Source organism: Pelophylax lessonae (assembly GCF_965119305.1).
Source record: "Pelophylax lessonae genome assembly, chromosome: 1".
NCBI classification, from domain to species: domain Eukaryota; kingdom Metazoa; phylum Chordata; class Amphibia; order Anura; family Ranidae; genus Pelophylax; species Pelophylax lessonae.
The window spans coordinates 447903574-447917768 of NC_138768.1; positions in this window are offsets into that span (position 1 = coordinate 447903574).

Below are 14195 nucleotides of genomic sequence, written 5' to 3' on the forward strand. Positions count from 1 at the left end.
GCATGGAACAGCAGACAAATGAGTGGTTGCTGCCAGCGAGCCTCAAGCCCGGCCTGGTGGTGTGCGATAACGGGAGAAATCTCATAGCAGCTCTGGGCCTAGCCGGTTTGACGCACATCCCTTGCCTGGCGCATGTGCTGAATTTGGTGGTGCAGAGGTTCCTTAAAAACTACCCCGATATGTCAGAGCTGCTGCAGAAAGTGCGGGCCGTTTGTGCGCACTTTCGGCGTTCTCACCCTGCTGCTGCTCGCCTGGCAGCGCTGCAGCGTAACTTCGGCCTTCCCGCTCACCGCCTCATATGTGATGTGCCCACAAGGTGGAACTCCACCTTGCACATGCTGGAAAGACTGTGCGAGCAGCAGCAGGCCATAGTGGAGTTTCAGCTGCAGCACGCACGCATGAGTCGCTCTGCGGAACAGCACCACTTCACCACCAATAACTGGGCCTCCATGCGAGACCTGTGTGCCTTGTTGCGCTGTTTTGAGTACTCCACCAACATGGCCAGTGGCAATGACGCCGTTCTCAGCTTAACTATCCCACTTCTATGCCTCCTTGAAAAAACAATTTGGGCAATGATGGAAGAGGATGTGGCACAGGATGAGGAGGAGGAGGAGGAGGATGAAGAGGTAACATTTCCAAGGCTTTCAGGGCAGTCATTCGCAAGGGGCTCCGAGGGTGGGTTCCTGCACACACAAACGCCAGGGACACAATTGTCCAGCAGGGGCACAGTTCTGGAGGATGAGGAGGAGGAGGAGCTGGAGGAGGAGATGGAACCATGTTCACAGCAGGGTGGCACCCAGGCCAGCTCATGGCCATCACTGGTGCGTGGCTGGGGGGATACAGAGGACACGGACGATACACCTCCCACAGAGGACAGCCTTTCGTCGCCTCTGGGCAGCCTGGCACACATGAGCGATTACATGCTGCAGTGTCTCCACAACGACCGCCGAGTTGCCCACATTCTAACTTGTGCTGATTACTGGGTGGCCACGCTGCTGGATCCCCGTTACAAGGACAACGTACCGTCCTTAATTCACTCACTGGAGCGCGATCGCAAGATGCGCGAGTACAAGCGCACGCTGGTAGACGCGATGCTGCTGGCATTCCCATCTGACAGCGGGGCCACAGTGGAAGCACAAGGCAGAGGAGGAGGAGGAGGAGGTCGCCAACTCAACCAGGGCACCGCCAGCACCTCAGAAGGCAGGGTTAGCATGGCCGAAATGTGGAAAAGCTTTGTCAGCACGCCACAACAAACAGCAGCACCAGCAGCTCAGATGGAACGTCTTAGCAGGAGGCAGCATTTTACCAACATGGTGGAGCAGTATGTGTGCACACGCCTACATGTAGTGAATGAGGGGTCTGCCCCCTTCAACTTCTGGGTCTCCAAATTGGGCACATGGCCTGAGCTTGCCCTTTACGCCTTGGAGGTGCTGGCGTGCCCTGCAGCCAGTGTATTATCTGAACGGGTATTTAGCACGGCTGGGGGTGTTATAACAGACAAGCGCAGCCGCCTGTCCAGAGACAATGTGGACAAGCTCACGTTCATTAAAATGAACCAGGCATGGATCCCACGGGACTTTTCCGTACCTTGTGCAGAATAGCAATGGATACTGACCTTACCCAGCCATTGTTCCATTTTTGCTCTTTCTCACTCTTTTGGGGTGTACCCTCATTTAAAATTTGTGAAAAGAAGCAGTGTTGGCTACCTCGTCCTCCTCCTCAGGGTCAGATTAACGTCGGGGCTATTGGAGCTGCAGCTCCATGCAGGCCCCTACCTTTTATATAGGCCCCGGGTTGGCCATATTCACTGTGACCGCTCTTCTGTCACTTGGAAACACAGAAGTCTGGCTTCTATGCTCGCTTCCCCAGGCAGCACCCTCAGAACCTCCCCACACAGCGCGAAGGCCGGACAAGGAGGGACAGTTGCCGATGCATGGATGTGTTTATGGGTTTCAGAGACAGCATCCCATGTTGAATTAGGCATGCATGGCTGCACCCTTCCTCCTCTGGGTGCATGCCAAGGCACGGCCCTTAAGGCCGTTCAAAATCCTCAGCACCAAGACCATGATGCTCTTAATCCGGCCCTGGTCCTCCTCCACCGCCGCTTCCACCTACACCGCCCATAGGTGTGCGCAGCCTATTGCATTAGGGTGTGCACCCCAAAGTTGAAATACACATGCATGTGTTTGCCTACATGTACATGGCCCGATACATTACTCTCCCTGCTGGCAAAGAGAAATAGAGCAGAGCAGGTGCGAGGGAGATCTTTCCCATCTCCTCACTGGCAAACAGAGCGATAATGCTATGTGCCCTAGGTGATTAGGGTGTGCCCAGGTACACCAGGCACACCCTGTGCGCACGCCTATGACACCGCCACATCCACCACCACCTCAACCTCCCTCCTACTCCATATGGGCCTCGTCCTTCAGAGATGAAGAACATTGTTTTATTTTTCTGGTTTTTTTTTGTTGTTTTAAGTTATTTCCCTATCCACATTTGTTTGCAGAGCACTTGCCATGCTCTTAACTACGTTTTGCTGCCATTTGCAGCACTCTAGCCCTTTCCATTGGTGTTTTAGAGCCATTTTAGTGCCTTAAAGTTCGGGTCCCCATTGACTTCAATGGGGTTCGGTGTCCGGGAAAAGTTCGGTAAAAGTCCGGGACACGGACCCGGACTTTTTTTTAAAGTTCGGCCGAACCCGTCGAACACGGACATCTAGGTGTCCGCTCAACCCTAATGGCCAATCCACCCATGTTTTTAGAAAGTGTTATGGTATTGCGCGCTATACGCGGTTTTTTACCCGCCCAGATATAACCACCAAGCACACCCTGTATAATTTTGAAGAAACTATTCGGAATTTTAACTGGTAGTGCTCTCATGATATATAAGTATTTTGGCAGAATGTTCATTTTAATTAAATTTCCTCTTCCAAACCATGACTGGAGGCCACCCCTCCATTGTTCCAAAGTTTTCTTAGTTTCTCCAATCAGGGGGGTGAAGTTTAGTTCGTGTACCTGGGTTAGGTTTGCGGGTATATAAGTCCCTAGATATTTCACTGCTTTCTCTACCCATGAAAATCCGAAATTGCTCTTTATTCTATCCTTATTTACTTTTAATAATCCCACTCCCATTGCTTCGGATTTCTTATAGTTTATTTTGAAATTTGATAATTCCCCATATTGTTTGATTTCCTCTAGGAGTACTGGTAGTGATATTTCTGGCTCTGTCAATGTGAACAATAAATCGTCTGCGTATGCTGCAGTCTTATATTGTTCCTTACCTATCGAGACTCCCTTTATATCCTGATTTAGTTGGACTTTGTTTAAAAAAGGCTCTAATGTCAGCACAAATAACAGGGGGGATAGTGGACACCCCTGTCTTGTGCCGTTTTTTATACTCAACGGTTCCGACAACACCCCATTTGCCTTTACTCTTGCGGTCGGGTTGGAGTATACCCTAGTTAGTCTTTCCAGCATTATTTCACCTACTCCTATATACTTGAGCACCGACTGCATAAAGGCCCATTCAACTCTGTCAAAGGCCTTTTCTGCGTCGGTGCTCAGTATGATGCAGGGTGTTTCTGTTTTGGTAACTATATGAATTATGTTAAGAACTCTTGTAGTGCTGTCCTTTGCTTCCCTCGCCGCCATGAAGCCAACTTGATCCAAGTGTATTATTTTGGGGAGTACCTTTGCCAACCTTGCCGCTATAATTTTTGTAAAGATTTTTAAATCCGAATTCGGGAGCGAAATGGGCCTATAACTTCCGCAATTCGAAGGGTACTTACCCTCTTTCAATATTAAAGTTAAATATGCCGTTAAAGTATCCCTCGATAATGTCCCCTCTGGGCCTCTCTCATTAAACAGTCTTTCCATGTATGGTCCCAGAATGGGGGCCAATACATGGAAGTACTGTGATGTCAGGCCGTCAGGGCCTGGCGCTTTGCCACTTTTCATACTTTTTATGGTCTGTTCTATTTCTTTCTGTGTAATATGCCTTTCTAGGTCCTCTTTATCTTCCTCAGATAGTTTCGGTATTCCTGATTGTGCCATATAATTATCCATTTCCTTTTGCGTTTTTCCTATTTCCGGGAGGTTATAAAGCAATGAATATTAATTTCTAAATTCTTCCGTTATTTGATCCGGCACTATTTTTTTAACTCCTTCTGGAGAGACAATTTGTGGGATATATGATCTTACTCTTTGATTATGAACGGATCTTGCTAGCGCTTTTCCGCATTTGTTCCCTGACTCATACATGATTTTCTTCGATACTTGTAACGCGGCTTTAGCTTTATATTGCATTAAATCAAGTATTTGCTTTCTTACGAGGGTCAATTCCCCTACTGTTGTGTTTTCCTTTTTTTTTTTTTATGGTCTGTTTCCAGTTTTTTAAGCTTGTCTAGTAATGCTAGCAGCTGTTTGTTCCTTTCCCTTTTTATTCTTGCACCGTGCTTAATTAAAATTCCCCTTATTACTGATTTATGTGCCTCCCATAACGTGCCTATCGCACAGCCCGGTTGATCGTTGAGATCAAAGTACTCCTTAAGTTCTTTTTGTACCTCTGACCTTACTTCCTCTATCTGTAACAGACTTTCATTTAATTTCCAGAATCTTTGTTTAGATGATTTAACTGTAGAGATATTATAGATCATCGACACCATTGCATGGTCTGACCATGAGATGTTATCAATGTCGGTATGTTTTACCGCCAGGAGATGAGCGTGTGGCACTAAAAAGAAATCTATTCTCGAATAGGTCCCGTGTGGATGTGAGAAATATGTATACTCCTTTTCAGTTGGGTGCTGGAGACACCATACATCTATCAATTGTTCTTTGTGTATATTCTTCCTCATCCGCCGACACATCCCTACTGATGAAATAGGTTTAGTTCTGGAGGTATCCGCCAGGGGAGACAGCGGTGTATTGAAATCTCCTCCCATAATCAATTGGCCTTGGGTAAATTCTCTAAGTACATTCAATGTTTTGGCAACAAATCTGTCCTGTTGTTTATTTGGAAAGTATAGTGTTGCCAGTGTCATTTGCGTTTCTCCTATTTTCCCTTTTAGGAAGAGATATCTACCGCTGTCATCACATAGCTTCTCCTCCAGCTGCCATGGTGTCTTACTATCAATTAGTATTGATACCCCTCTTGATTTTGATTGTGTATAAGTTGAGTGATATATGTAGGGGAATGCATTGTTTTTTAGATATGGTAAATTCTCCGATCTAAAATGCGTTTCTTGTATAAACGCTATATTTGCCTTTACTCTTTTGAGTTCTGATATTAATATTCATCTTTTTTCGGGAATATTTAAGCCCTTTGCATTAATTGAAACAATCTTTATATTCTCCATTTACGCCTATCAAAGTATGTCGCTTAGGTGGAATCAAGGATCGGTGGAAGCGACGAGATAAAGGGAGAAAGAGAGAAAAAAAAAACCTCCAACTAGTCTCACCACACCCTTTCAAAAAACACTCACTCAGTCTTTTATTCAAACACCTCACACTATTTCAATCACTTCCAACACACGGCATTTTACTGCCACTTGTGTGTTCTAAACTTTTTACAGGGAAATACCTCTTTCCCCGTTTCTCCCTCCCTATACTTGTTTGTATACTTATTTGCTTTATTTCCTTATCTCCACTGCCCCTCCCTTTCTTTTCTCTCTTCCGGTCTTCTCAACCTTCTCTATCACCTCTACATACCAAACCCCGAGTATCCTATAACCCTGAGTTACCCACCACCTGTTCTTCTATGTTTATCTTAGAGCCTTGATGTCTAACCATATCTTCCCCGACATCGACACAACAAAAAAAAAGGAAGGGGGCACCTCCCAGACACCCCAGTAATGCGTGAGTCTCCCATTTCCCTTAAAACTCATAAACCTCTATTTAATAGGGGCTATTATACCCCATCTTAACCCTGTGATGAGAAAAAAAAAAAAAAAAACACATTAATTTTTTAAGTAAAAAGTGGACCGGGCAGTTACGCCCAGCCTTGTGTATCTTAATATGGGGTATTATACCCTTAAATTTCATTGTGATTAAAAAAAAAAGGGGGGAAGAAAAAAAATTTCCCTCTCTTTTTCCCCCCCTGGGGAAGAGAAAAAGGGGATGATAAAATATTAAAAAAAACTGGGGAGTAGGGGGTCAGCAAAGAATATAACATATCCTCTATATGGTTTCCGCATTTCACCTTACTAACCCTCCCTTGATCTCTCGCTGTATTACTGGGGCACTCTGTCCCCCCTTTTCTGTTGAGTTTCAGGGGTTTCAGTGGGGCGGGGGTCTGGGCGATCAGGTCAACAGAACCTCCCGCATTCCCTATTGGCATATTCTGTGTTCAGTTCTGTGCTCTGCTCTATTATAAAACAATAATAAAAGCAAATATGTAGTACAAAAAAAATAAAAAATACAACAACACATCTATTAAAAGTCAATACATTAATGGAAGTTATACCCCTAATTTTAATATACTCTTTGTGTGTTTGAAAAGCAAACAACAGACCAAAAAAAAAAAAAAGCACAACACATCTATCAAAAGTTAATACCATGGTGTAAAATATACCCCTAATTTAATATATTCCTAGTGCCATGTTAAGAAAAAAAAAAAAAAAATACAAACCCCTTCCTATTAAAAAAACTCCCATGACTAAATCCTGTAGGGGGAATTGTACCCCTAAATTTCATTATTTTCTTAGTGCAAAAAAAAAAGGGAAAAAAGAAAAAAAAAAAAAAGAAAAAAAACCCAGGAAAAAAAAGGAACAACTCCCCAGACCTCCCTTGCAGAGTGTATAGAAAGGGGCCCGGACAAGGAGACTTTTTCCCCTTGTCCACTTCCCCTCCCTCCCCAATACCAACAGGGTTGCGTCAATCTTCATCTTTGCTAATCCCCAGGACCCCCCAGAGGCCCGACCGCCCGTAACCCCCATTCTAGATCTTAAATTCTAATCTCTACCCTCCCTCCTCCCCTCCATCTCTCAAGGTTGTGTGGGTTCTCTAAAAGGGTTTCCATTAATTTTCCCCAGCCAATTTGGGATCTCTACCGCCGGGACCCCTAGAAAGTCAAAGAAAGCCGTCTTGTCTTGAAAATTACGCAGCGTGAAAAAGCGGCCGTCTCTGTTAAAAGTTACTGAAAAAGGGAAGCCCCATCTATAGGAACAACCCTCTCGTTTAGCCAGTTCCAGAATGGGTTTCAGTATAGCTCTTCTTTTTAGGGTCCCTTTAGATATATCTGAGAAAACCTGTATAGACATTCCTTCCATTTTCCACTCTCTGGTGTTCCGGGCCAGCCTCAGTATTAGTTCTTTTTGGGCATAGTAATGCAATTTGCATATTACGTCCCTTGGTCTTTCCTGATCCCTCTTCATTGGGCCGGGGGCCCTGTGTATTCTGTCAAACTCTATTTTACCCGGGTAGCTTGTCCCCATAATTTCTTTACATAAGTTGTTTACTGAATCTTCCAACTGTGTATTTTTTAGTGATTCTGTTAGGCCTCGGATTCTTAAATTATTACGACGGCTTCGGTTTTCCATGTCTTCGATCTGAAGCTGCAGCCTAGCCTCATTTTCACCCTGGTGTTCTGCCTTCCTCTCTAATGCTGTTAGCCGTTCCTTTATTGCAACAATTTCCGCATCTTCCTTTCTTTGATTAGTAGATAATACTTGGATCTATTTTTTAATCAGCTGAATTTCCTTTTTATGGGTCTCCTCTACCCGATTCACTAGCTGTTCCATGTCCTTTTTAGTTGGGAGCGAACTAATCATGGCTCTAAATTCTGCCATTTGCGCCGCCCATTGGGCATTTGGGGAGGCTACCATCTGCTCTTTCTGGAATTTGGAATTAGGCCCAGGGTCTCTTTCCTCTATGGGTGATGTAGCTCTAGAGTCTATATCACTAGATTCCCAATCTGTTTGTGATTCCCCCACCTCCACCATGTTGCTTGCTGTTGAGGTTTTTAAACTGGTAGATAGGAATTTCCTTATCTCTCCTTCTGCTTTCCCTGGATTTTTTGCAGTATTCTTTTTAGCCTTTCGTTTTTTTGTGAGAGTCATGCTAGCTCTTTCCAAACAATCAAAAAACACTATGTACCTGCGCTGCTTATAACTGAAACCTTTAACATCAAATATATACTTGTGCTAATAAATAAATGATCTAATAATATAATAAAGTGCTCGTGCAAGTCTGTGCTTATTAATAACTGTAAACCATGTACATACTAATATTGTGCAACCAAGCTGATTATCAACAGTAAATAAATATCTGCAATAAATATATACAAAATCAATTCCAAATGTGAAACATTTCATGTGTAAAAAATATTCATGTGTAGAAAATATAAATACAGTTCATAGCAACTTTAAAATCTTCTTCCCAAACTCAAAAAATGCAAGTCTCTGTGCTCATACAAGTGCTTCGTGCTCAAAAAATATCTATATAAGGTGCCGGTGCTCAATCCTAGTGAGTTGGTGCTCCCCTCTCGGTTCCCCACTCACCAGAGGCTGGGTAAAAATTTGCCTTATAAGTGGTCCTATAAGGTAGGCACCTCTATGGAATGCCAGCAGACTGGGGGTGTAGATCCATTGTCCCACACTTTATCCAGGTATTGCTCCCCAAATTCATGAAAAGAAAAGGGCCATCATCATGTAATATGTTCAATAAGTTTATTGTACACGCAACATAAAGATACACTTACAAAATGTGGAGAGTCAGTCCGCCTTTAGCAAACCCACGGGACGCCAAACAAATGGCCGTGCGGTCCACCCGTGTAACCGGAAGCTGGAAGTGGTTGCAGCCGGAAATGACGTACTACGTATTCGGACGGCTTGACGCGTTTCGCTCCGCCAATCAGAGCATTATCAAAAGCGAGGGTGTCACGAATACGTACTACTATATATACCATTAACAATTTCACATTATTGCGGACACCTGCAGCTGACCGGAAATAAAGCGGACCGGAAATGAATCGCCGCCATCTTGGGCCTCCTTTCTTATACATTTACCTAACATCCTCCATCTTAGTCCACCCGGAACCGCTAATATTTATAATGGACATACAAAATTATACAGCAACATGTAGCTATGCAAAACACAGCCACATATAACATGATATCATGATATTACAATGTGTAATCCATATACTAGGCTACTATCTAGCTCTTAGCCGTATATATATTTTTAATCGATCAAGTTCCGGTTCCTCTTTCTGATTAACCCTATCTGTACATATACAATTAATACAATACACCTAAAATATATCGATAAAATATACATTGTTATGCACCATAATAATAAATCCAATTCCCTATTGGCTCTATCCCTTATGCATAATTATTACATAGCAAATGTCCTTATGGGGCATCTGTTTATGTTAATATGATCGGGGACTAATACTCCTGAGAGTCTTACTTCATGTCAGCACTAAAACCAATAATTAGGGTTGAGCGGACACCTAGATGTCCGTGTTCGACGGGTTCGGCCGAACTTTAAAAAAAAGTCCGGGTCCGTGTCCCGGACTTTTACCGAACTTTTCCCGGACACCGAACCCCATTGAAGTCAATGGGGACCCGAACTTTAAGGCACTAAAATGGCTCTAAAACACCAAAGGAAAGGGCTAGAGTGCTGCAAATGGCAGCAAAACGTAATTAAGAGCATGGCAAGTGCTCTGCAAACAAATGTGGATAGGGAAATAACTTAAAACAACAAAAAAAAAACAGAAAAATAAAACAATGTTCTTCTTCATCTCTGAAGGACGAGGCCCATATGGAGTAGGAGGGAGGTTGAGGTGGTGGTGGATGTGGCGGTGACATAGGCGTGCGCACAGGGTGTGCTGGGTGTGCCTGGGCACACCCTAATCACCTAGGGCACATAGCATTGCCAGTGAGGAGATGGGAAAGATCTCCCTGGGACCTGCTCTGCTCTATTTCTCCTTGCCTACAGGTACATGGCCCCGATACATTACTCTCCCTGCTGGCAAACACATGCATGTGTATTTCAACTTTGGGGTGCACACCTTAATGCAATAGGCTGCGCACACCTATGGGCGGTGTAGGTGGAAGCGGCGGTGGAGGAGGACCAGGGCCGGATTAACAGCATCATGGGCTTGGTGCTGAGGATTTTGAAGGGCCTTAAGGGCCGTGCCTTGCCATGCACCCAGAGGAGGAAGGGTGCAGCCATGCATGCCTAATTCAACATGGGATGCTGTCTCTGAAGCCCATAAACACATCCATGCATCGCCAACTGTCCCTCCTTGTCCGGCCTTCACGCTGTGTGGGGAGGTTCTGAGGGTGCTGCCTGGGGAAGCGAGCATAGAAGCCAGACTTCTGTGTTTACAAGTGACAGAAGAGCGGTAACAGTGAATATGGCCAACCCGGGGCCTATATAAAAGGTAGGGGCCTGGAGCTGCAGCTCCAATAGCCCCTACATTAATCTGGCCCTGAGGAGGAGGACGAGGTAGCCAACACTGCTTCTTTTCAAAAATTTTAAATGAGGGTACACCCCAAAAGAGTGAGAAAGAGCAAAAATGGAACAATGGGTGGGTAAGGTCGGTATCCATTGCTATTCTGCATAAGGTACGGAAAAGTCCCGTGGGATCCATGCCTGGTTCATTTTAATGAACGTGAGCTTGTCCACATTGTCTCTGGACAGGCGGCTGCGCTTGTCTGTTATAACGCCCCCAGCCGTGCTAAATACCCGTTCAGATAATACACTGGCTGCAGGGCACGCCAGCACCTCCAAGGCGTAAAGGGCAAGCTCAGGCCATGTGCCCAATTTGGAGACCCAGAAGTTGAAGGGGGCAGACCCCTCATTCACTACATGTAGGCGTGTGCACACATACTGCTCCACCATGTTGGTAAAATGCTGCCTCCTGCTAAGACGTTCCATCTGAGCTGCTGGTGCTGCTGTTTGTTGTGGCGTGCTGACAAAGCTTTTCCACATTTCGGCCATGCTAACCCTGCCTTCTGAGGTGCTGGCGGTGCCCTGGTTGCGTTGGCGACCTCCTCCTCCTCCTCCTCTGCCTTGTGCTTCCACTGTGGCCCCGCTGTCAGATGGGAATGCCAGCAGCATGGCGTCTACCAGCGTGCGCTTGTACTCGCGCATCTTGCGATCGCGCTCCAGTGAGTGAATTAAGGACGGTACGTTGTCCTTGTAACGGGGATCCAGCAGCGTGGCCACCCAGTAATCAGCACAAGTTAGAATGTGGGCAACTCGGCGGTCGTTGTGGAGACACTGCAGCATGTAATCGCTCATGTGTGCCAGGCTGCCCAGAGGCGACGAAAGGCTGTCCTCTGTGGGAGGTGTATCGTCCGTGTCCTCTGTATCCCCCCAGCCACGCACCAGTGATGGCCATGAGCTGGCCTGGGTGCCACCCTGCTGTGAACATGGTTCCATCTCCTCCTCCAGCTCCTCCTCCTCCTCATCCTCCTCATCCTCCAGAACTGTGCCCCTGCTGGACAATTGCGTCCCTGGCGTTTGCGTGTGCAGGAACCCACCCTCGGAGCCCCTTGCGAATGACTGCCCTGAAAGCCTTGGAAATGTTACCTCTTCATCCTCCTCCTCCTCCTCATCCTGTGCCACATCCTCTTCCATCATCGCCCGAATTGTTTTTTCAAGGAGGCATAGAAGTGGGATAGTTAAGCTGAGAACGGCGTCATTGCCACTGGCCATGTTGGTGGAGTACTCAAAACAGCGCAACAAGGCACACAGGTCTCGCATGGAGGCCCAGTTATTGGTGGTGAAGTGGTGCTGTTCCGCAGAGCGACTCACGCGTGCGTGCTGCAGCTGAAACTCCACTATGGCCTGCTGCTGCTCGCACAGTCTTTCCAGCATGTGCAAGGTGGAGTTCCACCTTGTGGGCACGTCACATATGAGGCGGTGAGCGGGAAGGCCGAAGTTACGCTGCAGCGCTGCCAGGCGAGCAGCAGCAGGGTGAGAACGCCGAAAGTGCGCACAAACGGCCCGCACTTTCTGCAGCAGCTCTGACATATCGGGGTAGTTTTTAAGGAACCTCTGCACCACCAAATTCAGCACATGCGCCAGGCAAGGGATGTGCGTCAAACCGGCTAGGCCCAGAGCTGCTATGAGATTTCGCCCGTTATCGCACACCACCAGGCCGGGCTTGAGGCTCGCTGGCAGCAACCACTCATTTGTCTGCTGTTCCATGCTCCTCCACAACTCCTGCGCGGTGTGTGGTTTGTCCCCCAAACAGGCAAGTTGTAAAACTGCCTGCTGTCGTTTACCCCTGGCCGTGCTGAAGTTGGTGGTGAAGGTGTTACGCTGTCCGGATGAGGAGGCGGTAGAGGATGAGGAAGCGGAGTAGGAGGAGTTAGGAACAGGAGGCAAACTGAAGCGCCCTGCAATCCTCGGTGGTGGAAGGACATGCGCCAAATTGCTATCCGCCTCAGGCCCATCCGCCACTGCATTTACCCAGTGTGCCGTTAGGGAGATATAACGCCCCTGACCGTGCTTACTGGTCCACGTATCCGTAGTTAGGTGGACCTTGGCACAGATGGCGTTGCGCAGTGCACACCTGATATTTTCCCCCACTTGGTTGTGCAGGGAAGGGATGGCTTGCCTGGAAAAGTAGTGGCGGCTGGGCACGACGTACTGTGGGACAGCCACCGACATAAGGTTTTTAAAACTGTGCGTCTCCACCAGACGGAATGACAGCATTTCAAAGGCCAATAATTTTGAAATGCTGGCATTCAGGGCCAGGGATCGCGGGTGGGTAGGGGGGTACTTCCTCTTCCTCTCAAGTGTTTGGGAGATGGAAAGCTGAACGCTTCCACGGGACATTGTGGAGATGGTTGTTGGTGACCCAGGTGGTGGTGTTGCTGACAGATCGTCTGTTTGCGGGGTGGCAGGTGCCGGTATCACTACAGATGTGGCTGGAGCGGCCGAGACTGCAGCAGAAGAGGAAGCAGGATGAGCCAGAGACGTTTCTTGGTTTTGAAGGTGTGTACTCCACTGCAGCTCGTGCTTTGCACTTAGATGCCTGATCATGCAGGTTGTGCTCAGGTTGAGAAGGTTTATGCCTCGCTTCAAGCTCTGATTGCACAGGGTGCAAACCACTCGTGTCCTGTCATCAGCACATTTTCTAAAGAACTTCCACGCTAGAGAACTCCTTTGAGCTGACTTTGGTGCGCTCGTTCCCTTGCTGCGTTGGGCAGTAGCGGGCGTAGTGTCTAGGGCACGGCCGCTCCGCTTCTGCACCCTGCTCCCTCTTCTGCTGTGCTGGTGGCTCTGTGCGACCACCGCCTCTTCCTCCAAACTACTCAGGTCACCTGCATGACGTTCATTCCATGTGGGGTCGAGGACCTCATCGTCCTCCACATCATCTTCCACCCAGTCTTCACCCCTGCCCTCCTTGTCGGTCTCCACAATGCTGAACGCCGCAGCAGTTGGCACCTGCGTTTCGTCATCATCGGAGACGTGCTGCGATGATCCTTGCATGTACTCATCTTGAGAAATAAGTGGTTGGGCATCGCTGCACTCAATCTCTTCCACTTCTGGGGCAGGGCTAGGTGGATGGCCCTGGGAAACCCTGCTGACAGAGTCCTCAAAAAGAATAAGAGACTGCTGTATGGCTTGGGGCTCAGACTGCTGGCCTGATTTGCAAGGGGGTGAGGTGAAAGACGGTTGGACATTGGCTGCAGGTGCCAACTCTGACCTTTCTGCAGTAGACTGGGTGGGAGACAATGTGAAGGAACTGGAGGCACTGTCAGCAGCAAACCAATCTACTATCGCCTCAACTTGTTCTGGCCTCATCACTTCTAGGGGCGTTTGATGCCCTACCAAATACTGATGCAGGTTCTGTCGCCTACTCACACTTGAGGAAGGTGTTTCACTTGTGCGTGTAGCTGGCACAGATCGACCACGTCCTCTCCTTGCAACAGGAGCTCTACCAGCAGCACCACGACCCAGGCCACGGCCCTTATTTGACGGTCTCCTCATATTTCTGTAATTTAAGATCTTGCCCTAGAAAGGTTTTTATTGAATAGCGGAATAGGAAATATGATCCAAAAAAGTGTATGTATCTCGCACGTACAAAACCACACTAGGCCCCAATTACTATTGTTTCTACCCCTAAAAGGATGGATGAGGAGTAGGAGGAGTATGGAACAGACAGCACCCTCAAATCTTCAGAAGTATGAGATGAACCCCAAAAACTTGGAAAGGTGGATCTCACACGTA